Source organism: Xiphophorus maculatus, chromosome 9 (assembly GCF_002775205.1).
Source record: "Xiphophorus maculatus strain JP 163 A chromosome 9, X_maculatus-5.0-male, whole genome shotgun sequence".
In the NCBI taxonomy this organism is placed as follows: Eukaryota; Metazoa; Chordata; class Actinopteri; order Cyprinodontiformes; family Poeciliidae; genus Xiphophorus; species Xiphophorus maculatus.
The window spans coordinates 28,419,134-28,446,965 of record NC_036451.1 but is presented as its reverse complement, the minus strand read 5'-3'; the positions used below and the strand labels follow the sequence as shown (position 1 = coordinate 28,446,965).

Sequence of the window (27,832 nt, the reverse complement as noted above, 5' to 3'; positions counted from 1 at the left end):
AGTGACAGTGGAGTGAAAAAACTCTCCTTTAACAGGAAGACACCTGAGATCGGGGTTCTTCATCTGCTACCACCAACTGGGGGTTTGAGGAGACAGAGCAGAGACACAAAAGGAAGCTGAAGAACTGATGTAAAGTGCTTTCTAAGTTAAGATAAGATAAGATAAGATAAGATAAGATAAGATAAGATAAGATACGATTTGTCATTGTCATCAACACATTACAACGAGATTGAGATTTGCTCGACTCGAGTTAAAAACAAGTAAAAAGTAAACAGCAGGAGAGAGAGAACGTTTTTTTTTTTTTTTCTCAGCCGATGTCGTCCTCCAGGAAGGAATCGCAGCCAAACAGAATGAATGGAGCTCCAGCTTCTAAAGGGAGAAAAATAACAGATAAAACACAAAGTCAACAGCTGAAATAACAGCACATAATTCAAATTGGACAGTAGAAGAAGACAGGAGCAAAGTGAGGAAAAGTGTTCAGTTTGTCCTCCATCAACCTAAACCTGCAACAGCATAAGTACAGCACTGGCTCAGGATGACCTCATGTCCATACACAACACATTCTCACTCCCGACTCGTCATATATTGACCATGCAGTGAGAATGGGTTGCCATACAGCACCTTCCTCCTCTTATCTTTATCTATCTATCATTTTTAGTCTAGCTCATTATTTTTTCAGTAGATATTTCTAATACATTATTTTTGTTAGATTTAAAGACCAATCTACTCAGGTAGACTACGAAAAAAAAAAAATCCACCCTAAGGAATCCTTCATCCTGTGAGACAGTAGCGCTCACCACTTCTCTACCTTGCTGCATTAATGCAGCAGACATCCTTTTATTTAAACTCATACTTTTTAACACTGGACAGTGATGTGACAGAAAACATATGGCAAGTGATCAAAGTGTCCAGCATTATTTTTACATGGTAAAATGTTCTCAGTGTTTACCATCTACAGCAGTAAAGTTCAACATGCTCTGCTATTAAAAAACATTATAAATATGACACTGTCACAGAGCACCGCTCTTTATCACCAGGGAAGGCACTTTCATGCAAACCACTCATAAACTCTGTCAGAGTATATGTAAACTTTGGACAGTGACTGTGTTGGACATTTTATATTTACTGCGTAATTATACTGCTCATATAAAAAAGTGCAGACAAAAATGAAGTGAAACAAAAAAATATATAAGGTCAAAACCTTATAGGGTGTGTGTGTGTGTGTGTGTGTGTGTGGGGGGGGGGGGTTGTGATTATGTCTGGTAAAAAGTAGTGTGTTACAAAGGCTAAGGGCTAGACTTTGTTTTCATTTGTTTATTATAAAGAGGAGGATTATTTTATATGGAGGTTAGTATGGAGGTTTATTTTATATACTCCAGTTGTGCGAGGGAGTTGAAGAGAGAAGTTGTATATATTGTCCATATCTGTACATGAGAAGGAAATAAATCTCTTCCTATATACATATAGGATGTGTGGATCCATCCTGACTTTATGAGTCACAATGGAGCTCAGATATGCTTTTTAAATGGTGGTGGATTTTAAGTGTGGGTTGGTCAGCTAAAATTTAATTGGGTTTCTGCACATGTAACAGTAGTGAACAAATTATAAACTAATATGAAGAGCATATGCATGTTACAATGTCATATACTTTCACAACACATGGAATCAAGATAAAATGGAAGGGATTTGTATGGTTTCAACCCAATATTAAAGTTAGCATGAATGGGGGAAGTATAGAAGAGCAAAATAGCACTTTTTACGTCGAGGTTGGAGCATGCACTGGTTGAACAAAACTTTCAAAAGTAACGGGGACGCACCAGACAGGCTTATGGAAGAAATGGCAGCAGGAGGATCAATGGAACAAATCCTTAATAGTTGTAAGAAACAGAAATGATCCAGAGAGAGGATGAGAAGAGAGATGAGGAGCTTTGTGTAGAGGAAATCTCACTCTTTAGAGAGGTTTGCTTATCAGAGAACTCTTGTGCTTCTTAAAGGAAATAAAAGATCATTTCTGCAGGATATAGGAGATCTGCAAATGGCTTTTTTATTTTTTTAGTGTATGTGAGTGTGTATCTTGGCTTGTTTAAGCTGCCCCATTTTAGGTATATCTTGGTCCTCAAAGACAGTGGCAGTAATGCACCATTAAGTTTGCGCCAGCTTCACTTGGAAAAAAGAAGCAGTTTATTGACAAATTCTCCTGTTGTTTCTCATCATGCTGCTGGTTTCACAGGGTTTCTCATGCTCTATTTGTAAGACTTTGCTTCTTTACTGCAATAGACATAAATTCACAAAAGCTATTTTGGACTCAGTTTGTTTCGGAAAGTACTTTTCATTTTAAAGCTTGCTGACTGCCTTTGTTTTAGGCCTATTTCATGAGAAAACAAATCAACAGTACAAATAATTCTTTCTTAATATTTAGTATTCCCCATGTAATAAATGCACTCAAAATGAAGCCTTTTCAGTGTGAGAATGTGCAACTTGTACCTCCAGCCATGAGTGACATACCTACTGGAACAAAGAGACTGGTATAAAACCTCATAGTCCCACAATGCACTGCATTAACCCTCTTTCAGTTTTAGCAGGAAGAGTTTCACTGTGTGAATATGTGACATCATCATGTTAAAAAGAGCAGCTGTTGCATTAGAGAGGACCTCCCTGCTACCTTGAAGGGGACGTCCTACTTCACTGCGTGGTGCAGAAAGATGTTGCTTCTTAACATTTGCAGTCTGTTGCCTAGTGTAACTTCAGGCTATTGTTATTGTTCCCAGTGTCAATATTCGATTTCCCTCTGTCTGTGTTGTGGTCAGCCCTAGGAAATTGTTGCCCTAAACAAATAATATTATTTACGGTACATACAGTATGTATCAGACTAAAAAGAGATAGTTTAAAACAGTAAAATACTATGGTGTTTTACTGAAGCTATTGCTTCTAGAGCTATGTCAGTTTAAGTCACCATGTTTTGAGGGGCAACATGCTGTCTTGGTATCCAAAAATACTAAATTAGATCCATCGCTGTGGTGAATGATAAAAAATATCCAAAGGGTATTTATTGTTAATTCTGTAAATTATTCAATGAAACATTACTTTCTCAAAATAATGTTTATATTTGTTGCATTGCTGTCATCTTAATTGTAACTTGACATGTCCAAAAAGTTACAAATAAATAAATAAATAAATAATTCTGCTTTGCATTATGAACTGGTTGTTTGAACACATGCCTGTTGTCCTAATTCATATTAGACTGTGATATGACTATACTGTATATTATTCTCTGAGTTCATATGTTGGTGTTTCTGTGTGTATTCGTTTATTAGTTGAAAAATCACTTGGCCTCATTTCCAAATTCCTCTAAAAGAAATCTGCTTTTTTAACATACTCAGTTCATACTGAACATTGCATCATTTTATTCAATTTATTCTTTATTGCATGTTTTTACTGTTTTGCCTTCTGGGAGTGTATTAGTGTCATTATTCTTTTATATACTTACGTAGTAGTTGAGTGTTATTTGCTTCATGCTTTTGTTTATTAAAGTAGCTCAACTGGAAATTCTTTTTGTTACATTTGCATCTTGGCGAGAAGTTGTGTGTGTTTATTTCATGTGTTTTAGTGCTTTTTCCTCTGTTTACTGAATGCATAATCAGCTTGGGTTTATTTACAGGTTTAGTAAAAAAAAAAAAAAAAAAGTACACCCCTGGCCAATAATAGGGTTTGAAAATCATTATTGTCTGTCCTCAGCAATATCAATTAATCAATTACTGAATTGTAACTACCAAGCCCACAGGCTGTGGACAACCAGTTTAGCCTCGCTATATCATTTGACTTAGTGAGACAGATATTTTACTTTAACTTCAAATCTTCACTGCTTTTGACCCCAAGCAAGGATCAATTACTCACTGGAACATTTAAGGTTCCACAGTGGACATCTCATATTTAGAGTGTGCTTAAGCAAAGTCGATACAACTTTGTCTAGGGCTAAAATGAAAACATTAATCCTGAGGCGGACCTGCATGATGCAGTAGATATTGGCGCAACAAAACAAAAGCACACACTTAATTCTATTGCAGGTGATCCAGCCTCTTATGTCCCTATAAATTGTCTCCCACCACAGAGTCAAACAAGTCAAACAAATAGAGCTCTAAGTCAAACAAATAAAATAAGCATCAGGGTTGGAAATTCTGAAGCAATGGCCGTCAGTGCTTTGTAATTGAGCTCTTAAGTTGTGAGTCACTACTGTGAAATTCCCTCTTGAGACTTTTTTGGCTATATTTGCGCATACTTCTGTTGTTCAAAGTGATTTTTTTGTTTTATATCACATTTGGTGAAAAAACTATTTAATCCTTGAAGAGATCCAGAACAGCAAGCAGATGATGCTTTTGAGCTTCTAAATATTATGTGAAGGTTCAGATTCCTTCGACTGTCAAAGTTACAGGTTGACCCTGATGTTCCAGGCAGTTATTCCTTTTTAAATCTCCTTTCTAGCTGAAAGGAAAGAAATGACGTTTTTGAACTTGCAACAATGCTAAAATCTGGTAGAATTCAAATGTTACAATGCTGAAGAAATGAATGCTGCTTTTATCTGGCTTAGCATAGAAATGTCAGGGATGCCCTTTGTAAAATGACAGGCAATAAGATACATCAGCAAAACCCACTGAATATGTTTAACCATTTGAAAGACATGAAATAGCATTTCTGCTCTAAGAAGAGCTGTTAGTCAGAGCCTGGAATCAGCTGGAACATGATGCATCTCTTCCATTCATAATGTGATATAGGGTTCAGAAGGTTTTATTATGTTGCTTAAATCCCACATAATAATTGGAACTGATTGGTTCATGTTGAGAGATTGACATGGATTAGCTAAAGAAAAATTTAAAAAGGATCTGGAATTTTGCAAAACATTTTTCACCTTTTCTCACATTACTTTAAACTTCAATGTATTATTTTGAGCGTTTGTGACAGAAAACATCCAAAACATCCATCAGTCCATTCATTATATCTGCTTAACTTTGCATTGGTGCCATTCTCTAGAGGTAGCTGGGGGACATAAGGTTTATTGTCTAGTTCTGAACTAGACAAAGATGACCTAGGCTAAAACAAAATGCACAGTTCATAACTGAAGTGTAACCCATAAACCCATAGCTTAATCCATCTTTACGGTCACTGGAGTATAAAAAAACCCTATTTCAAATAAACAACGCTCAGCCTGGTGGCCCACCATTCTTCTAACACAACACACTTTCCCAAGTTCTGTTTAAATAAAGTTCTAGATACATACCAAAACATTTTTGGTATGTATCATTACCAAACATTTTTAGAACAAATATTTTAGGAGCCCTCATAAAATGCATCAAGGAGAAAAAACGATTCAATCCACATGAAAAGCCTAATCTTAGACTGCGAGGAATAAAACACTGCAGTAAGTTCTAAAGCAGAAGAGTCAGAGGCTTCAGCAGCATAGTTCCTAACAACCCAGAGCCGGGCTTCAGTCTTACAGAAACACTTGTATTTTCCTGCTTTAGAACTCTTCCAACATGCAAGCAACGCTTCAAGGCACTTGGCCACTTAAAACAATTGATGCTTTTAAAAAAGGTGGTGGTCTGATGCTTTCAAAGTGTGTCTGTCTCAAGAGAAGTAGTCACAGGAGATGATTGCTTATAAAGAGTTGACAAAATAAGCCCCGGAGCTGTCAATCAGCCTGGGCTCCAGCTGTGCATCTTTGCGGCAGACCTGAAGGAGGCGGAAAGTATAAAGAGAAACAGAAAATATATAAATATATATTTCCTTATCCAGCCAGTTTATTTTATTGACTGTTCTCCTTGAGCTTCCAAAGGCTAGGGGACAGAAAGGTCCCTAGGGAGGTTAAAGAAAGGCCTACATGTAGGCTGGAGAGACAAAGAGCATCAAAAGGAAGAGGAGAGAAGATAGAGAGAGACGAAACATGACAGAGGCAGAGAAGTCATCGCAAGGTGTCTCTGAGCTGTCAATCACAGCAGAAAAGCCGATAAGTTGCTCTGAAGTAAGCTGCAGAGTGAGAAGTGGAATGGAAATGAGGAGCAACTGCTTCCTGCGGCAAACAAACAACCTCTAAATCTTTCAAATGGAGTTACTGAATTGAAACAGACTGATGATACATTTTAGGTCTGTGCAGGGCAGATGAAGAACAGCTAATAGTTAGAAAGATGGAAACCACAGAAACTGAAAAAATAAGGAGAACAGAGTATTTCACTTTGACTGTCAAATATATTTTGGGATTTTTTTTTTCCTTTTTTCAGAATTCTGCAACTCATTTCTTTTCACAGTTGTCTTAAAGGAGTAAATATATTATTCTGCACTGCAAGAAGAGACATCCAATTGGATCATGATGAAAATAAATGTTTGAATATAAATTTAGGGGATTTTAAAGGTTTACGTTAACCTGCAAGATACATCTTATTCATAAAACTATTCCATCCTGCTTTATTTTACCCCTCCAGGGGTCGTTTGGGGGCTCTAGTGTCCCTTATATAAAAGTAGGCTGACAGGAGAGTGTGGAAGACATGTGGCAAATATCGTCATGTCCAGGAGTCGAACCCACTGCGGCCACGTTGAGGACTCAAGGCCTCCAAACATGGGTCGCGCTATCCCCTACGCCACCACGCCCCATCCCGCTTTATTTTTGAAGCACTTCAGCAAAAACAAAACAGCTGACCAAACAACAGAATAGAGAAATCAAGAATAGGTCTATAAAACAGCTATGAGTTACCACACAGGAGCTGCAGAAAATTGAAACAAAGGGTAAAATATTAGCAGACTGATGATAAACTCACACTGGGTTACAACCAGGGAGAAAAGATCAAGAAATGGAGCAGCAAGAGATGGAGCCTGCAGCTGCAGCTCTTCTCACATTTTGGGAGTGAAAAGTTCAAAAGTCTCCTCTGGATTTATAAAATGTCTTCAAGTCAAAGGTCAGCTGATTCAGGAGCACATGATTCAAGTAAAGGAGAAGCAGTTCAGACAAATAAGAATGGGTAAGACGATTATGAGCCTTTTAAAATGGGTTTAAAACTGAACAGGATGAATGCTAAACCTGGACCTAGTGCTCTCGTTTGCTAATACCACTTTAACGCTAAACTAAAGGCTAAAGGCTAATTTCAATCAAATAAGAGTTACAGAAATACAGGTATAATGTGATAAAAGTGCATTTTGCAATGAATTATATGACATTCATTGCTTAAAACCAAATTAAAATTTCATCTGTTTTCCAAAGTGAGATGACTTTGTTGTGAATTAGTGAAAATTAACTAAAACATAACTTCACATTTCTCTAAACCTTTACCGAGTGAACAAAAGAATATAGAAGTTCCAGAAAACAATGATACATCTTTTAGTGACAAGTAGGTGAAGCCTGATGACCCAGCGCCAGTGACAGGATGTTGGAACTATGCAGACATTTGTTAAATCATTCACAATTTCTTTTAGAGGTTAAATTTTAAACTTAGCTCATCCAGAGGTGTGACCCCTTTACAGCATGTGATGTGATGAGGCTAACATGCAGTGTGTTTCAGACGGGAGAAAGCTGTTTGTTGCATCGTCTGTGATCATTTCCTAAACACTTTGTGGCGGCTGGGAAAAAAGACAAAAATCATTTTAGAATGCCTGCAGAACGTCCCAGCCTGTCTTTAGACTGTCATCAGTCGAAATTTAAAGTTGGATTTAAGTTCTTCAATAGATGAATACATAATTAATGTTTTCTTTGGAACAGGTATTTCAAATATTCAAAATATTCATCTATGAAAGGATTTTTTCTGAAAAGAAAGGCTTTCAGGCCAACCTTAATGTTTGTATACTATGTGCGAATTGCCTAGTTTCACTGTTAAGTTGTTTTATTTTTGTTTTGTTTTTAATGTAGTGTTATTGTAAATGCTGCTGTGCAAATTCATACTTCGTTAAATAACTGTATCAATCATTGCAGAGTTGACATTTGAAAGAAATATACAACTGGGTGATAATAATCTATTTAAAGATTGATCAGTATGACTTAACATAATAATGGTTCTCCATTATGAGTATATTTTTATGACAAATAATTAAATTGCTTTGCCATTTAGGGGCAGTACACACTCTGTATTGACGTCCATTAGTGTAAAAACCAAGTCGATGCACAATGTTACATCCTGACCTTTATCCTATTCATGGGCCAATATACTGCGCAGGAGATCGGTGGGCAGTAATTATAGGCTTATCGAATGTACTATACACAGGTCATTTAGCTTCTCCATTCTTTGCTTAATTGATTTAAATTCAGAGGGGCATAAAACATGGTCTCCTTGCTGCCTTTAAGACATCGATTTGGGATCATTCTTAGATGGATTACAGATCAACATATAAGGACTCGTTTGAATATTTAGAGATCCAATTAATGAGAAATGCTTGGTTGCCACTGATTGAGTAGGATAGTGTGGCACTTTGAAGGAACGCTAGTATTTAATCTTGGCCTGTTTAGATAAGGTCCTCATTAGATCTGTGACGGCCTTTAATAATACTTTGGAAACAATAAACAATTTGTACCAGGTACGCCAATGAAGGTTTGCACTGATACAGTCTGCACAATTCTGGTTGGAAAATGTGACTGACGGAGTTTTTAGAATTTGCATATAAGTAACGGTCATGTACATCATACTGTTAGATTATGTTATTACCAAAAATGCTAACTACATTATGACGTAATGTCTTGGAAACAAATAAGTTGGACGAGGTCAGAGGATGGAAAACAGAAAAGAAGTACTTTGATATGGAAGATGGAAAAGTTGCATTCTGCTGAGGATGAAGCTCTCCTGGGGAGCCTAATCTAATGAGGCCCTCCAGCAGGGGTTCGGCCCCTGGGTGCTGACAGACACCATGAGGAATGGGAACATGTTCAGTGTCTGCTTGACACATAATTAAAATTGAAATGCTCATTGAAGGGACACTCACCTTTACATCATCACTTCAAGTTCAAGTTTCACTGTCGAGAGTTTCTGAGCTTACAAGTTTATGTTTGATTGTTTGCCTCTAAATGTTTTACTCAATTTTAGAAATACATTTATTTGTATTAGACATTCTTTATGTATTTGTTTTATTGGGTTAAATTCAACTGTCAATCTTATGTTTAAACCAAAACAATGTGTGTCTACCAAATGCAAATGTTAGACCAAAAAATATGTTTAATTCTATCTGGGACAGATGACATAACTTAAATCTGCTGTATGTAACTTATTTTATAGAATATGTTTTTACATATTTGTTAAAACTCTCACCACGTCATAACAGTTTGTTATGAGACAGACAAGATCGAACCACATTATGATACATCGTGGAGCTGCTTGCAGTGGTACGAGCCGCTTTGACAGAAACACAAGACACATAAATAAAGAGACGCCTTATTAGGTGTAGAACAATAAGTATCTTAAATGTGTTGCAATGAACAATGAACAGTTTGGACTGCATCAATTATGGAAAACCAAAAGTGCCACAATTCAATAAAATTTATGGTAAATGGCTTTGTATAAATGACTTATATAAGTATTGCTTCATCAAGTCTAGATGACCTCACAGAGCTTCATATTACAGTCATTCACCCAGACACTCCCATGGTGGTGAGGTACTGGATAGTAGCCACAGCTGCCCTGGGGCAGTCTTCTGGAGAGAGGCTATCAGAGGCTATAGGAGCCGGGATGGAACCAGCAACCTGCCAATTGTGGGGCGAACACCTACCACCATTGCCACCATCTCACCTTATATGTCTACATGTTTTTTTTTTTTTATTTGAGATGGATGCGTCAAATAAATGTATTCATCTTTAAAAAATAAATAAAAACATTTTTATTTCCTTGTATTATTTGTAATGATCATGAAATTATTACATTAACAATCGCATGAAACATGAAAATATGAATGATATTCTATCATCTGTGGGATGTCATGAATGGGACCTTTCCAAATTTGCTTTTTGCCACAATTAAATGTTTCCAATCAACAAACAAAGTGTATTATAAAGCAAAGAGAAACCAAGTAAACATAAAATGCAGTTTTCAAATAATATCTTATTAAATGAAAAAATTCCTCCACACCAACCTGGCCTGATATGAAAAAGTAATCATCATTTTAGACCTTATTTGGTTACTGCAATCTTTGACTATAGTAACTGACATCTAGCTTTTAATAGGCTGTGAATAAGTTTCACAAAATTGTTTAAATTCAGCAACACTGGTAGGTTTCACACACCAAAGCTGATCATCTCCTAGTGCATAGCGAAGTCCTCATGCCTTAATCTCATGGCCTCACATTGTCCTTCAGGATTTCCTGCTGAACAGAAGAATTTGTCATAGCATACATCAGCCAGGTCCTACAGAAACAAAGCAAATCATTTGATAACTACCTTGACCTTAATTGAAACGGGCTGTTTTTGTCATTCAAAATACATTCAATGATGTGAAATATTTAAATGCCACAAAAATATATGGAAAAAGCACAGTATGTACAGGAAAACTGAACCAATAATTTTTTTTTTACAACTGCTATTGTGAATTTTTACCTCGTAGTCTGTTGCCACGTTAAAACCATAAACTTTAAAGCTGCAGTATGTAACTCATTAAAAATCTGGTTTTAACAAATTTGTTAAAACTGTCATGTTGTAGCAGTTTATGAGACATGATCTGTGAAAAGATCAATCTCCTCCACTACTGACTACTGCTGTCTGAAAAAATGAACTTCTCCCAACCACAAACAACCAACCAGGGCCAGGAGGAAAATCAACCTTGCATGACTGACACCCCTAAGACCTGCCTCCTGACTCTGATTGGTTGTTTCTAATAAGGACTGGGTGAAGGTAGAGGAGCTGGATTTTTTTTTTACCATTTATCAGTCTCATACCATACAACCAACATAGTGACAGTTTTAACAGATATGTTATATATATATATATATATATATATTTTTTTTTTTTTTTTTTTTTAATTATTTTTTAAATAAAACTTACATACTGCAGCTTCAGTGTAGTTCATTGAGAACCAACTGATACACCGTTCGGTATGACTGTGGAAGAAAATTGACAATTTTTTTTAAAAGTCTGTAGAAAAACTGAAGTGCTGTGTGCATATTGTACGTACTAAGCTTTCTTTATTCTGAAAAATATGATAAAGGTGATAGCTTCATGGTATTCTATTCAAAAAGAAGTGGCAATCATTGAGTGAACCAGTTTTTGCAACACGGTGTGCAGACAAAGCTTCAGGTCGTACCTACAGTAAAGATGACCTTCAAATGACCTCAGTAGGTCCTTCTTGTTGCCTGCAGACCTGAAAAGAAAATTAGAAAGATTTTGTGAGAAAAGCACATGTTTCCATTTCCAATATTTGAGGATAAAAATGTTTAGAGGTGTTCTGCAAAGTGTCACAGATGGTCAAAGAGTGCTGTTGTTTTGTCATATTAAAAACATGAAGAAATGAATTGTTAATGAAATGCAGACAGGATTTCATAAAGACTTGTTTTCACCTGAACTGCCAGAGTGCTGCACAAACCTGAAGAACCTTTTAGTTCAATAAGTTTCCTTCACTCGTCATGATGAACCACATACAATGAAATCAAACAGAAATGATCCCAAAAGGAATATGTAGTTTGTAAAAACTGTACTTTTTGTCTGCACTTTAAAAAATATGAGGAGTTTTTAAGTTTTTAGAAGACACAGAAAGAGAAGCATAGCACATTCTACACACTCCTCAACCTATTTGAGGGTTTAACACAGAGAAATAAGAGAAGCACACATGCAAGTTCCAAATAAGCCTACAGTCATGTTAAGATATAAATCCAAAATGCAGACTTGCCAGAGCAAACTCATGCAGCTGCGAACCAGCACCAACAACGGAGGGGCGTCTAACTGCAGCTCCAGCAGGACAAAGGGGGAACTACAGCTCTGAGAAACCGGCAGATAGCATTCATCCCTCTAGTGGTAGCCCTGCTGCATGACAGCTTCCATTGAGTGCCACAGGGAACCTGGAGGGCCCCTCCTCTTAATTTAGCATGTCTAAGCTTTTAAGGACTTTCTGAGTGTGTATTTTCGTCTATATATATTGACTTGTTCTTGTAGCTTGTTGATAGCTCCTGGTGTTACACAATCAACTATACCACCAGTGCCAAAAATTGGCTTGGAAATAAAAACAAAGAACAAAATATAAAATATAAAGTTATTTTGACATAATGGCATTTAAATGTCAAATGCCTTCTTTCTGGTCTGCACTCCATTTCTGTGTGGTCACCTCAGACAGAGCCTGACAAGTGGACTTCCTTCTAAATAGTTTATTGTTAGCTTTGATATTATCAACTGCATCATTGCATCAAATACAAGTTCAAAAATACTGTATTTGATCTCAAAGAAAAATTAAGTGTTGTTGTAACTCTTATTAATTCAAATTCTTCAAAGAGTTATTGTAGATGGTGATGGCTGTTGGCAGTAAAGATCTCCTGTAGCGGCCATATTACAGGGAACGTGAAGAAGCCTCTGACTTAAGACACTTTGTTTCTCTAAAGGCCCTCACTCGGGCGTATTGTGGTTGCGGTTCCATGAACCGCGTCGACTGTCCGCGGATGGTTGGGTCTTCATACTTGAGCGTACTGATTACCTAAAATTATCTCGTGACAAATTCCTTTATTTCACACAATCCTAATGAGAACTAGCAAGTTTGACGAACTATTTGGGAGGGTAGATCGGCTTCTTCTCCATCTGGGAAGCCTTAACTCACCTCTCAGTACGGGACAGAGAATGGCAGTCACATGTCGATTCGTCCGGCAAAGACAGTGAACCGCTGCCCGAGCCAGCGCAGCTTCCTACTGCAGGAGGCTGCGCTGGCTTTAGCTGTAATCAGGGATCCATTCAATAAACTTTATTATGTTGCAAAAGCACAATTGTGATCGGTGTAATAATTTGTGCAGCAATCAAAAATGAGCACATACCCGATCATCCTTTCCTTGCCGTTGTTCAAGGAAAAAAAAAAAAAAAAGTCAGACTCAACTTATGGACCACCTCTCTGCTCCGCTGTTGATAAAGAAGTCTGGGATGATGTCTTGTTTTTTGTTCTTGTAATTCTACATAATTCACCATGTCAATATTTGCGTGAATATATAAAGCATGTTGCTGTTAAGTATTTTCGCTTACCTGTCTATCACGTCCCCGTGACAACTTTATGTTGACTGTCAACTTTGAAACAACATGAACTCATTAAAGCCCTTATTCTCAAACTTATCACCACGGTGTCACATGAAAACCAGGTCGATGTGAACACTGTTTCCACCGGGTAGTTTAATGTGCGACACCGAGTATGCGTACGCGGCAATAAAAATCTATATGTAAAGCCTGGACATGTATAAAGCCCGGACATGTCCGCTTCGAGTCCGCGCGGACCTCTGCGGACTGAAGTGCGCCTGAGTACGTTGGGGCCATAAGACCCTGACCATGATCTGAAGAGGATGGTCAGGGTTTTCCACAATTCTCTTGATTTCATTAAAAAAAAATCCTTCTTTGTATCGTTATCTCCAGAGGTTCCACTGTCATACCCAGAACAGAACCAGATGAGAACCAAACAGAACCAGATCAGAACCAGCCTTCTTTATCAGACTGCTGACCCTTTTCAGCTCCCTGGTTCTGATGCTGCTGCCCCAACAGATGACAACAGAAGAGATGATGCTCTCAACAACAGACTGAAAGAAGATCTGCAACATCTTGCTGCAAACCTTGAAGGATCTTAGCTTCTTCAACAAGTCCAGTCTGCTCTGGGTTGTGGTTTGAATTGTGGTTTAAGGAATCACTGAGGCACTTTTTTCACTTCCGATACCTGAGGTTTAGTTTCAGCTGATTCAGATCCAATACAGAACAACAGCTCAATTGACTCAAAATGTTTTGTTTTTTAAACACAAACATAACTGTACTGAATTAAAAATTGATTTATTTGCTACTGTCTGGTGCAGTTACAAATTAATAACTGCACCAGTACAACACACTTAAACACACCAACAACTTCACAAGCTTGTTCAAACATGTAAAAACAACACAACTTTAATTTGTTCAGTCTGTGCAATTAGGAATTTAACAGCAAATGAAAAAATAAACTGACTACCTTGGTCAAACACATACAAAATAAACAGCAACAAACGTTTTTTTTTTTTTCAAATGGTTTGAAAGTGCAATTAGGAACTGTAAATATGTAACATAAATAATAAAGCATGATGTTGCTCAGAGCACAAAGCATGGAACTAGACTGAATAGATTTGTCCTTATGGATTGTTCACATTGTCACAGATGCCCGTTGTAGAATTTTTTATATTTTTTTTCAATGTCTAGACCAATGCAGATATTGATATGCATCTCTGCTGTGGAATGTTTTGTTATTTGAGTATCAAATGGACTGCTACCCAATCAGAACATTTCCCTCTTGCTGTTCTCCACAGCTTCCTCTGATGTCACTGACTGCCCCCCTGCCTGCCAACACTGCAGACTCATAAGTCAGTAAAAAGCGACTTTCAAAAAAAGTATTAATAATACTCAACAGAATATCCCTGTTACTACTTAGGTCCAAAAAAATAAAAGTAATTTGAATCAGCAGTAGCAATAGCTAACTCTAGTAGCTGTAAAGGATTTGTTCCCTTTAGACAGAAGTAGTTCTCGTCAATAATCAGTTAGCAACTGCCATGTGTTAAATGGCCTTTTTGCAGTATCAATGCAACTTTATTGACAGACTGAAGGACAAAATTGAGACTGACAGGGAAATTAGAAAATTAATGTTCTACCCAAGATTTTCACTCCAACTTCTGTTACAGCCATTAGTCAGACAGGAATTCCATCGATATGTAGGCCGACACTAACTAGAGGAAATGTTCACTCAACGGTGACACTAAAAAATGTGAGTTCACTGAAGCACAGGGTGATTTAGCTCGACTGCCTGGTTGTTTTATAAGATGCATCTATTTTTATTTATGTTGAAATATTTTTTTGAGATTTAAAACCGGATGAAATCAGTGCTTAAAAATCTAAACCGTCACTTCATAATTTCCCGCTCAGTAGGCTCCACTGGACTGAGAATAGAAATTATAGCCCGTCAGACATCAGTGAAGGAGAGGAATTTAAAATTGGCAACAGCAGTTCTTTCTTACAAACCCACAAAAACATATTATTGCTTGTCTTTTTAATTTTATGATATGGTAGGTTGTTGTGATTCAAGTCAGACTGTACCTAACTCCCGACTGGAAGCAGATAGGAATGCAAGTAAATATGAAATATAACTAGAATAAAAATGCATTTCTTGTGAAAATGCAGTGTGAACGTTGTAAAGCTGAATGTTTTTGATGAAAATTGCAGAATCATTTGAAATCAATTAAACTTGCAGATATGTAAGAAACAGAAAAAAATCCATATAGAAAAACTGCTGAAGAGAAGGGAAACCTTTCAGTTAAAAAAAGACTATTAGAAATCACTGCAGAATACTGATTTCAAGCCTATACTGTTCGGTCGTAGGAGCTTACAAGGTAAGATGAGCTAAAAAGCTAAAACTAGCTAAAATATGAATGATAACATCTAATCTTGGACTAAAATGGTGACCTTCAGTAACATACTCCATGCAGAGGGAAAAAAAACACTGACTAAGAGCAGCTAGCACTAGCATGTTGACCTACAATAACAGCATGTTATTGTCAAAATCTCATCTTTATAGTGGAATTTTATTTATCAAAGAGGTGAGACAAAGTCAGGCAGTCCTGACATGCACACTTTAGCAGATACGCACACATCGACCCAGTCATACACAGCCTAACTTCTAATCTGACACCTGTGGCACATTAGCCCCAAAGCATTTATTATGAATTCCGTTGTGTATAAGAGGCTACCTGAAGAAAAATGTGAGACCATTTGTTAAAAAAACTGCACCAAGCCAAAACATGCTGGTAAATCTACCAAGAACTAGCTGAGGACTTACTGGTTGAGTCAAAGTCTAGATCTGGATAATATGGAGTCACTTGAAATGGGATGCATAAATCAGGAATCCTCAAACATCTCCCAGCTGAGAGTGGGAGGCAAAACTGGTTCAGATCATGTCAGACTGGCGAAAAGATGCAAGAAGCTAAAGGGGTAAAACTAATTAACGTTTGCTCAGATCGGGTTCTTTCTTGGGTGAATGAGATCATGTAGACAGTATTTAAGGGGTTGTAAAGAAAATAGTTTCATTGTTCTTCTAAAGACAAAGATGCCACCACAAGAGAACAAGTGTCAGCCTTAACCATCAAATTTCAACATTAAAAAAATCTTAAGAGCTGGCAATGTGGCGTCTAAACCTTAATCTTTCTGTGTCATTCACAACTCATTATGAAACCTCATAATGAGTTGTATATGACAATAACTTACAAATGTTTCTTTTACACCATTTCATAGCATAAACTGATATACAAGAATCTCAGTGCTTGTCGTCTTTTTCATCTACTTTGTTAAATGATGAGAATTACACTGGAAGTCAAGGTGTCAAAATGGTTATAAAAATAGCCACCCATCATCATACAAGGTGAGCAACTTCATGCATGGGTACAGACTATTTTAAAGTTATTTTTATTCAGCTGCTCTGACTGAGACATCTGGGAGTCTGACAGTTACCACATCTGCCAGCTTTTTGAAAAGATTTCTTTTCAGCCTTGACGTAGGTATAATTTCAGTGGCAGTCTGTATGGTAATGTCCTAATTGGCATATTGCCTGGAAGAGCTCAGGTTGTGATGGACAGCCACTTCACAGGGGTATAATCTACATTTTACACTCCACTAGTGGTCCTGATGCTCTCTCTCTTCTCAAACTGAGCCCAGTTGGTTTGAGTGAACAATTTATGCCCACAAGCTAAAGTTCAAATACCCTTTTTAATCCATGTGAGCAGCAAGTTATACTTGGAAATAAAGCAGACTTGTATGACATACAGACATAAGGTTGTACTGCTAATATGTCAGTGTCATTGTAAATGTTTACAGTTTCTCTTATCTTTACTTCAGACTGTTTTTGTATTGGTACAAAACAGCAAAAAAATAAATAAATAAATAAAATAAATAAATAAAAAAATCACTGTTACATTTAGGAAATAAACCAAACTACATCCAATCACTCAAAGTCAGCCAAGTTCTCACTGTAGTTGTTCTACTCTTTATGCTGATTTCATTTTGTTGTTCCTATTTGTTGTAGGCAGTAAAAAAAACAGCTTCATCTTGACTTAAAATTGGCAAATCAAACTAGCCTGTTATTATATCCTACACTTGATAATATACTTACTAACTGTAAGATATACTCTGATTACAGTTTTCTGAACTTCCACATTCTACAATCTGTTGATTCCAATTTTTGTTTTTAACTCTCGCTACTGTTCTGCGTTAATATTATGCATTGTTAAATTTGGACAGGCACCACTTATCCCACAACCCGGTAAGAAAAAGCAGGTACAGACAATGGCTGAATGCATGGAATTTAGAGTGAAATAAAATATCCTTAATCCTTAAAAGGGTTAAATATCCTGCATGTTTTTGGACATGTGTAATTGTGCTTATAACACACACATGAAAAAGAATCTGAGTACATGTTCTTCAAAAGCCAGATTGTTTTTCTATCAGTTCTTTTGTATGTTGCTTTTCCTGAAGTATGTGAAGGTTTCTGCGGGACCTTAGTGCCGTCTACTCGGACTCCTTGCTGTGACTGTAGTGACCGCGACATTCATGCGCATCGCCAAACTTTCCAAAATAATTTTCTTTTGTGTATCAGAAAAAAATAAATGTTTACACAACAGTGGGATGAAAACGCAAATAGCACTGAAAATGATGTAGTGCACAAGCCAGGCCTGTAGGAGGCAGTGACACTTTGTGAACTTTCCGATGCAGAAGCCTGTTTTCGTAACCTTTACACAACATCTGGGGCATGTAATCTGTTTTTACTGATGGCATAAATATTCCACAATGTCAAAGGGCAGATTTTGCTTTAACATGCCAAATAATCTGAAGATGTGCAGCAGCAGCAGCAGACATGGAGTCGTTGTTATGATGTGTCCAGGTGAAAACTGAGCCTGGTGGTATAAGGGAAAATGACTGACATCACAGTTTCCATATGGTTTGGGGTCCTCGAGGGCCGCTGTCCTGCAACTTCTAGATGTGCCTCTGCTGCACCACACCTGACTAGAATAATTAGGTCATTAAGGCTATGGAGAACTGATCTACACAAGGAGAAGGTCATTAAGCCATTTCATTCCAGTGTTTTGTACCTGTGGCACATCTAAAAACTGCAGGACAGTGGCCCTTGAGGACTGGAGTTTGAGACCCCTGGTATACATGGACTTGACTTGCATTGTGTTTCACTCTGGAGCCCGTTGTCATGGTAACAACCAAATTGCTGTTGCCGTGTAAATGAGAGGCTGAAATGCATCGAAACATTTTCGTTTCACTGTCCTGGTGTTGGAATGAAAATAGGCTCAGAGTTTGACTGTGTTGGTTCCTGGGAACCAAAGAAGGTTGGAGCTTTTTCTGCCATTTAGATCCTCTCATTAGGCTGAGAGAATATCTCTGACATCATATTAACAATTAGTTAAATAACAAATAGTTAAGTATATCCTCACCTTTCACCTAATCAGGGTTAAAATAATATTTTACAGTAATCTCTGTATGAACTTCTGTACAAAAGATTTTTAATTTTGTGCCAATGATTATTTTGCTCATTTGGTTTCCAGCACTCCGCACAGAAAACTTGCATATTTTTATGCCACTAACAAATGATTAAAATACCAATGATTGTTCATCTATAGAAAGGCTGAAACCAACGGATGAGACACAGAAATCATACATATAAAACGGGAATTTACACCAGTGGCAAATAAAGCTAGCAGCTTTATTTATAAAGCACTCTAAACACACACAAAACCAACATGCCATACCCAAAACAATGAAGAATTACATGATAAAGTAATAAAGAAATAATAGAATTAAAATTATTTAAAAATAAATATATTATTTATTGCTTGTATTGAAATAAAAACAACAATACAAGCAGCCAAGATACAGCACATAAAAGGTTGGAATAAAAACCATTCAAAAGCCAACATCTTAGATGGTGGCTGAGGTTGGGGAGAAGAAATGTGTTTTTAAAAAGAGAGAGGCAGGGAAGAGGCTGAAGTCCTCCATACATCAGAGCTGCTGCAGCAAAAGCACTGTGATGATGTGAAGAGCAGCTGATCAGCTTACTGACAGGAACAAGGGGGAGTGTAGGGATGTAGCAGCTAGGGCAGACGGGGCAGGGCTTTTAAGAACTTCAAAAGCAAATAAAATAATTTAAAATGAACCTGAAAATGTAGACAGCCAGTGCATAGAGGCTAAAACAGCAGAAATGTGGTCACTTTGGTGTGCCAGTTAAAAGGAGCAGTCTGTACCCTCTAAAGCTTAGAGACACAGGGATCACTGAGTCCTTTCTAAAGTGTGGTGCAGTGATCCAGGCAAGTGGTGAAAAAGACTTGATTAAAGTTTGGATTCACATTAGCCAGCTGCCTCAAATGTAAAAGGGGGAAGAAAAAAATAAAAAATGGTAGTGTGATTTTCTAACTTGGGTTCAGCATCCACTCTGACCCCTCAGCCAGGGGCCCGACCACATGGGGAGGGACTCTCAGTGGAGGTTCCAAAGGCCAATTTTCATATCTGATTTCACATCTCTCTGGTCGACTTTCTAACCAGACAGAGATTTAAAGAGGAGAGGCAAAAACAAATGAGACGATAAGCAGAGCCTGCCAACAACTGATAGTGTCATCCAGGACATGTTGCTGTGGAATCTGATCTCTGATGACTGAGCTGTTAGCATGTCAGGACAGACATGAGGCCGTCTCACAGTCGGCAGGCTGAGGCCCACAGCATCACCCCTTGGATGACATGAGTTATAACAAAATTTAATGTTCCTCTAGGCATGTTTTTGAATGCAAGTCTAAAAACACGAGGGCAACACTGTGATAAATTAAAAACTTTCAAAAGAGCAGATTCTGTTCAGTGAAGTGATTTTAAACCAAATTGTAAAACCCCAGAACTGTTCTGTTCTTTCAGTTAAACCATCAATTGTTTGTAGACTACCTTCTAAAGGGTGTCTGGAAAAAAATGCCAGTTTGAAACTCTTTTGTAGTTATGTCATATTGGCTGCTTAAGGACTGTGACAAGTAGACCAGGAAGGAAAAATCAATTTAAAATATTTAAACATTTTTTTTTTCAATTGAGCTATGATTGAGTTGGTTATGGAAACCATTTCTACTGGAACTGCCAAGACAGTTATTGTCCATTAAAGTATTTTCCCTCACAAAAAAAAAAAAAATCTACTTTTGAAGTGCTTCAATGTATTGGCAAGAGAAGCAAATATTTAATGAAAGTCTACCAAAAAACAAGCTGTCATAGGGTTATACACCTTCTGAGACCTGAAGTCATGCTTATGATTTCAATAATTACCGCAGTGCAATGCTTGGATAATATTAGTTTAGGATGATGAAGAGGATGCCACTGAAAACCTACAGATTGTATCTCCAGCACCAACAATAATTTGAATCTAAAAGCTTGTATTTTAATGATGCCTTGTAGAGCCAGACAGCCCTACCTGCAGCGTCCTGACGAGGTGTGGCTCTCTGCTTCACTGAGCTAATTTTAGCTGATGGCGGCTGGGATGGATTACTGAGAGGCTCGAAGGCGACATGATATCTGGGAGGGAAATTACTTCAGCTTAATGAAGTACATAACTCATTGTTCACATGCTGCAAAGTCCATGGCACACACACTCAGTCTGGGAGGACAGCTTAGAGGGCACTGCACTGAGTTGTGGAGGAGATCAGCTTCTCTTAGGAGAGTCCCATAGATTCTCTTTGGGGTTAAAGGTCAGGAGAGCTGGCTGGCCAATCCAGCACAGTATCATGATGATAATCGCACCAGCTTTTGGTGACTTTGGCAGTGTAGGCAGCTGCCAAGTCCTGCTGGAAAGTCATGACACCCTGAAGCATCACTGACTGTGGATTCTGGGACCTTAAATTCCAAATAAAATGTCAACTTTACTTTCATGTGAGAGGATGGTAGACCACTGAGAAACAGTCCAGTCTGGTTCAGGAATGGCCTGACATGAGAAGCACATCTGCAGCAGAAGTGTGGATTAGTCTGTGCATAGTGGCTAGTAAAGCACTGAGCATTATGAGCTCAGTGCTCAGTGAACTGAAAACATTTTGTTCAGTTCTCTCATTTTGTCATTTTGCACCTTTGCCTACCACACTTCTTCCTTCTACTCAATTTTCAATATGCTTGGACACAAAACTCTGTGAATAACCAGCTTCTTCAGTAATGATGTCTTCCCCTCTGTGTGGAGGTGGGGGGGTAATGAACATGATGTCCATGTCCATGTCCATGACTGTCTTATGCACATCATTGTGCCCTGCTGACCCAGACTGAGAGACTTTAGTCAAAGAAAATGTTTAGAGTTTATTAGCTAATTAGGGTGCGACACCAAGAGTTTCCAATATTTAACTTTATCACAATAATTTTTATTTTTGGAGACAAAAATATCTGTAGTATCTGGGAAAGACTACTATTGTGTTCAGTTTATGCTAGAAGGAGTTAGCCTATCAGTGAAGCTGTTCAAACCTAAAATAGCATCTCAATGCTAAAAATGTAGCATTAGCACAAACATCCCCAATGCTAATGTCAGGGTCCACAGTCCACATTTCTAAAGAAGTTCCATGATTGATCAGGAGTTCCTGAAACTCTTAAAAAATGAACAGATTGAACAGAACTTTGCACCAATTTGACGTTTTAAGAACCTAAATAACTGATTAAAGATATTAAATATCTTTGTTGTTTAGCTTATATGTCTATTTATTCAATAATTTAGCAGTGTTGACTTATGACAATATGCCTTCATGTTGGCTGGTGTTGACCATATTGCTCTTTTTACCGTTTTATACAGTTGTGGGGAGAAATTCAAGCAATCTTCTGCGGTATGTTTCTCTCTGACTACCAATAATTTGTACAAACACCACTCATATCCTACAATTGACATTTCATTATGTGACCAGAGTAAATATGTAAAGGCAGGAGCATGCCTGGAATAATTTTAGTGTGATTACAAGTTGTAACCCGTCAACCGGCCCAAACAGGGATCAGAACTTAAAAATGTCCAACTATATAGTTTTGAGCATTCTTATGACTATACTAAACTTCCGTTATTTGAATATATGAGTACAAAATGGAATGTGTATAATATTTGATCTGGAACTGGAGTCGGTACTTCCCAAAAGCAAAAGAAGGGGATGAAGTACAAGAAACAGCTGGACGGCAGCATCAAGCCACCACTGGGCTGACAATGAGTCACTTTGTACTGAAGGGGAACGTGTATTCAGTATGTTTGAACATTTCTAAGATTAATTATCCCAGTTATTTGTGAGAACCTTCAAACGTAAAGAAAGACTACAAAAACTGGTGTAGAATGGTTTAGCTCCACAGGTAAGTTTCTCTCCAGATGGACAAAATGGAAGTAGGAAGTTATGAAATGACAATATGAGTCTGAAAATGATGATAGGGACAGAGTGAGGGACAAACTGACCCTGAGATATGCTGAATGGCTTAGCAAAGGCAAAACCAGCCCTCACAACAACCAGGACTATACCACCAGATTACAACAGAGAGGGGGTTTCAGTGATGCACAGACATGGACGGCAGAATAGTCTGTGGGGAGAGCAGGACCACACTACAAAAAGATTTTTTCTGTTTCATTCATTTCAAGGTAGAAAAACAGGTGCACCATTTTTTTTCTGCAGACTAAGTGGGAAGGCTTTTAAAGCAACGGTTTTATGTATTCAAATTTAACCAAAAATGATGACATATTTCAGGAGCAGCTATGGCCAAAGTTAAATCCATCGCTCCGTTCTAACTGCCTACTCAATCACAACCTATTTCACTAATGGTTGTTCTTCTCCTCAACATATGTAGGTGAGCTGATTTTAAAGGGACTAAAATTATACTGAATGTCTTTGTTGTCCAGAGAAAGCTCTTTATTACATAAAAAGAGTTGAAGTGAAATGAAGTGAATGAATTAGTGAACAAAGGAATTTTTCTAATGCAGCACTTGACGTGGAAATTCCACTTATGCATAAACTCTGTAAATGGTTATGATACAGAAGTGGCTTTTTGTAGATTTATTAGCCATCTTTGCATATATTTACACTGAGGAAATGCTGAAAACCTGAGTTCTTTTAAATCAACTTTAACCCATTTGTTGTGAGTTACTCTTTTATTTATATTTATTATTTTTTATATATTTTTATTTCATATTTATTTATGAAGCTCAACGTTTTATGTTTTCCTCATTTGAAGCACTTTGAATTGTCTTGTTGCTGAAAAGTGCTATATCAATAAGTCTATGAAATGAAATGAAAATGGGGATATTTTGTGAATTTGATCTAAATATGTGTTCAGCATATATAAACTGGAATCTCTGATCTTCCTGTTTGCAGCAAGCTCTTGTGTCCAGTATAACAAACAGTCCTTTGTGCTTTCACATTTTTTTCTGTCATTCTAAGGTAAAATTACATTACAATAATGTATTTCAATGTTAAAACTTGATTTTCAAAATGGAACATTAGTAAAGTTAGTGTAATGTGAATTTCCACTGTATTTTATACTCTTGCATTCTGTTCATTGGGCTGTATTATTACTATAGTATTTTACCAAGCCTTGGTGTTGAAGGTACTCATCACACCTGCAATATGCTTTAACTGGACCATTCTAGGCTTACATTAAGGAAAGTCATTCATTAAAAGCAACAAATATAAACTGACAAATTGATGCCAAACATAAAGCAGTTTAAATGAAAGTTGAGTTAGTTTTAGGAGACAAAGCAGATTTGTTCTTTGGTGTTTTAATTTTCAGCACAAAATTTTACATTTTTGAAATTTGAACAGGCTTAGGACTTTAACAACTAGATAGCATCAGAAGGTTATTTGTTGTTTATGCTAACCGCTGTTTACCTGGCCAGAAGGTAAAGTAGCATCCTTGTTCTCACTGAGCCAGAAGGTTTTTGGACTTTTTCTGCAGACTTGGATCCTCTTAGCAAGTTAAATGTTTTAGATAAAGAAAAACACCACATGGGCTTTGTGTGGTGTTCGAGTGAGCTTCGGCACACTTCGAGTGAGTGTGCCGCCAAGGAGGCATTTACAAATAAATGAAAAATGTCAGAACATTGTTCCCCTTAATGGATTCTGATTTGAAGCATTAAATACTGAATTAGCTGTGAGCTAAAGTAAGTGTAGCATGTCTAGGTTAACTGTTGAAATAACTGCTTCTTTATGTTTATGTCACAACTTGCTTTGCAGAAACATGAAAATACAATGTAAGTTTTTAACAAATCTGTACAAATACAAAATGTGTTAAATCTCTTCTCTTTAACAAATATTTGGTTTGGTTTATTTTATGTTGCTAAGAATTGGTAAAAGTGTACATGATGAAAACTATGACTTGCTGTTTCCCAGAGGTCACAGTAAGTCTGCTTTATTCTCACTGTTCACTAACTTGGTATTTTTTACTCCAGTTCCCCTCTGTTAGCTCCATCCTCTGCACCTGTTCATATTTTGAGCAGGTGATGCATATCGCAATTCTTTCCCCGAACCCTCCCGAGGCTCTGAGCTCTAAAATCCCTTTGACAAAAGCATTTGTAAGCATCAAAGTCTTTCCGACAAAATAAACCCAGAAAGAATGTTTTATCAGCGCACCAAAGAGGGTTAGTGTAGTTTTTCACGGGGTTAACCATCTCCAAATGGTCGGGGTGGCAGATTAGAAGTGAAGGGCGTGCTCCTGGGCGAGAGAGGGGAGAGTGGATGAGAGAGCGGCCCTAATGCGGCATCTCATTACAACCTCTGTCAGGATCCCTCTATTCTACCATCATCTCCCCTTAACTTGGTAAAAGCCCAACTGTCGCTTCGAGTGAGTGTGCCGCCAAGGAGGCATTTACAAATAAATGAAAAATGTCAGACTTGATTTCACTCCTCTCGGACTGCGGCGCCTCAGCTTTGTCACAAACTGTCTTTGTTGTTCTGGTCTCTTGCAGGTCCACCTCCTGGTCGCCGTGGATAGGTTCTGGCAGGTTCAGGCCCTCTGTTTTTCTCCCAGGGTAAGCTTGCAGACAATGACCTTCCCTTCATGTTCCTGAAACACTGATTCCTCCTGTTTTTTTTTTTGTTGTTGTTGTTGTTTTGTTTTTTTTGTGTCCCGGCTCTGCTTCTCTTATCCTTGTCCTCGAATGGCGTTTGGTTTTTGAGCAGGCAGGAAGTTGGAGCTGGTTAGCTATGACTTGAAAATAAAGAGCTGGAAAAATGGCGTGGAATCCCGCTCACAAAGAGCCAACATGGTACCGTCTTTAACCCCTTAGCTTTGTGGTTTGCCTGAGATGCCCTTGCTAGCTGCCGCCGCCACAAAGGCAAGGAATTAAAGACACACTGCACCTTTTTGGATCGCGGTGCTTTCTCTGAATCTTTAGGATACTTGTTTAAAGGAGAGATGTGGCTTTCACCAGGGTTCACTATCAAAATTTCCCCATCTCATTCGGGACTATTTTATTGGCTTTAGCAGAAAATTATGCTATGTCTGAATTTCTTTATCGGAGAATTGATCTTCACATATCCATATGAACAGCACGGGGATGAACATTTTTGCTGTAAATCGTGAAAACATTTGTTGTTTTTTATTGCCGTTTATGTAAAATCAGTAGAGTGAAAAAAATGTTTTGAGGAATATTATCAACAATTGGAAAAGATTTCATTGAACACCAGATTCATTAGACTTGCATGCAAATATAACTGAGCTTTTTTTTTAAATCTACAGCTTATTTTTCTTTTTACTTTGATTTCATTTGAAGTGATTTTTAACATTACTGTCGAATGGAGCTGATAAACCGTCTCTTAGTTTACTACATACTTGAATCTTAGAAACATACAAAATGCGAAATATCTTGGAATCCAAACATTTTTGTGTATACAGCGTACTGAATGTATTCTGTTATAGTTTTCCTAGCATGCTGCTGCTAAATGCGTCATTGCTGTGTTTACATCATGTGATGCTCCAAGGATTCAGTCCTGTTGTTGTAGTCATACACAAACACAAACTTCTCTGTCAGCTAAGAGAAGTTTGTGTTTTAACCACTTTTCCAGTTTGCCTCTTTGATCAATTATTGGAAAACAAATACAATCCAGAAAGGATCCTTTTACTCACCTGCTGCCTTTAACCGTCTCCATAAAGCAAGCACTGTATGTTCCATAAGAGTTCCTGATGAAATACCATTACTTATAGCGAGTTTTATGGAGTACAGACGCCCCATGCACACCCTTCGCAATGGGCTGTTAAGCTTCTTTAGTAACACTTTAAAGACTGTGAGTGGTGGGTGGGAGGTTTTAAGCAGAGGGGGTTGAAGGACAGCCTGTTTGAAGATTGTAAAGGCAGGACGCCTCAGCATTTAAAGATGTTAATGATGCATGTCGCTCACTGAGAAGCCAGCGGTCTGCAGCCAGCTGGTTTCTTTAGCATAAATGTGTGAGAGAGTAAATCTTTAGATGCTTTGTGGTGTCTTGTTTCATACCTCAGAGTCTTTTTGAAGGGTTTCAAAGTCAGAGAATAAACAAGGTATTTGCAGAAGTATCCTGGTTGAGTCTATGTCTAATGGGTCCCAATCACCCATTAGACATCAAGGGATTGCATAAATAAGCCATGTTATTTACTGGTGCCTCTTGAATAGATTTCTTGGAGCAGCAAGGGCTTAAACAGCATCTCAGGATTGAAATCATTCCAGCAGAAACCAAGCTTTTACAGGCTGATGGTCGACGTGCTTGAAGAACTAAACCTACATTCTTATTGTTATCCTGGCCATTACCTCTCGACACATTTTCATTTGATTCTGATCTCCCTTCAGTGTTCCATCTGAGATTTCTCCCATTGATTTGGATTCCTCCAGTAGAATTTCCACAGGGCCAATCAGAGAGCAGAAAGAAAAAATTGTGAATAACGTTGATTTTTATGGCTGTTTTAGAATTGTGATCTGCCTGTTGTCGTAGTTTAGTAATAACAGTGGAGAAAGTGAATCCTATTTTATTTCTTTCAGAAACAAGAATATGAAATCTATATCTGTCACCAATGATGTGCCATATTAAAAAAATGTTTTCTTTGAATATATTTGTGTCCTGACTTGAACTATGTAAGATCTCTATTAACCTTAACATGCAGGAGCAAATTCTAGTAACCTCAGTTTACCACAGGGCCACATTTCTTTTTATTTCACGACCCTTTCTGAAATGTGTATCACTGTTGCAGCTTGCATCCACACAAAAATATATGGCCTTTTTGTGTGGATGCAAAAAGGCCACATTAGGCTGAATTCATACATTAGGCATGAATTCAGCCTAATGTAAACCAGAACTATGATGGACAATGCACTGCCAGATAGATCAGCGCACATGTTACAGAGATGCTAGCTACAATAAGATGTAAAGTCTTCACCTGCAAGACCTCTACTGCACATCCAAACTAATGTATTCTACTTGGTCCACTTTTCAACTACTGACTTAAATATTTTCTCCACTTAACTCATACATTGAAAGTTCTAAAGAGAAAAAAATAATCAGAACAATCAAACGGTACCAAAATATTACAACTCTCAATTGCTTGGATGCATACTTGGGAGACTGTCAACTTGCATAACATAATTGCAATACTGTGCCTTATAATTTACAGTAGATGTCATAATAATATTCACCTCATTTAAACTTATGGATCCAGATA

The 27,832-nt window shown here is 37.6% G+C and overlaps 1 protein-coding gene and 1 long non-coding RNA gene across 4 annotated transcripts in view; one reads left to right on the top strand and one right to left on the bottom strand.

Moving 5' to 3' along the window:
* Nucleotides 1-284: 284 nt before the first annotated feature.
* LOC111609752 lies at nucleotides 285-26,371 on the bottom strand. Its single transcript, XR_002753302.1, has 4 exons — nucleotides 26,273-26,371; nucleotides 11,257-11,309; nucleotides 10,240-10,320; nucleotides 285-369 (listed from the first exon to the last, which is right to left on the bottom strand). It is a non-coding gene; the product is annotated as an uncharacterized LOC111609752 (long non-coding RNA).
* naaladl2 (N-acetylated alpha-linked acidic dipeptidase like 2) overlaps nucleotides 24,461-27,832 on the top strand; it is a 399,262-nt gene continuing 395,890 nt past the window's right edge. For 2 of the 3 annotated variants that reach the window (XR_002753301.1, XM_023339997.1), the window contains exons 1-2: nucleotides 24,461-24,988; nucleotides 25,113-25,175. The gene's annotated coding sequence lies outside the window, so the exon portion shown is untranslated. Of the gene's footprint in view, nucleotides 25,176-27,832 lie in introns of all 3 variants that reach the window. The other variant, XM_023339998.1, reaches the window with a different exon arrangement.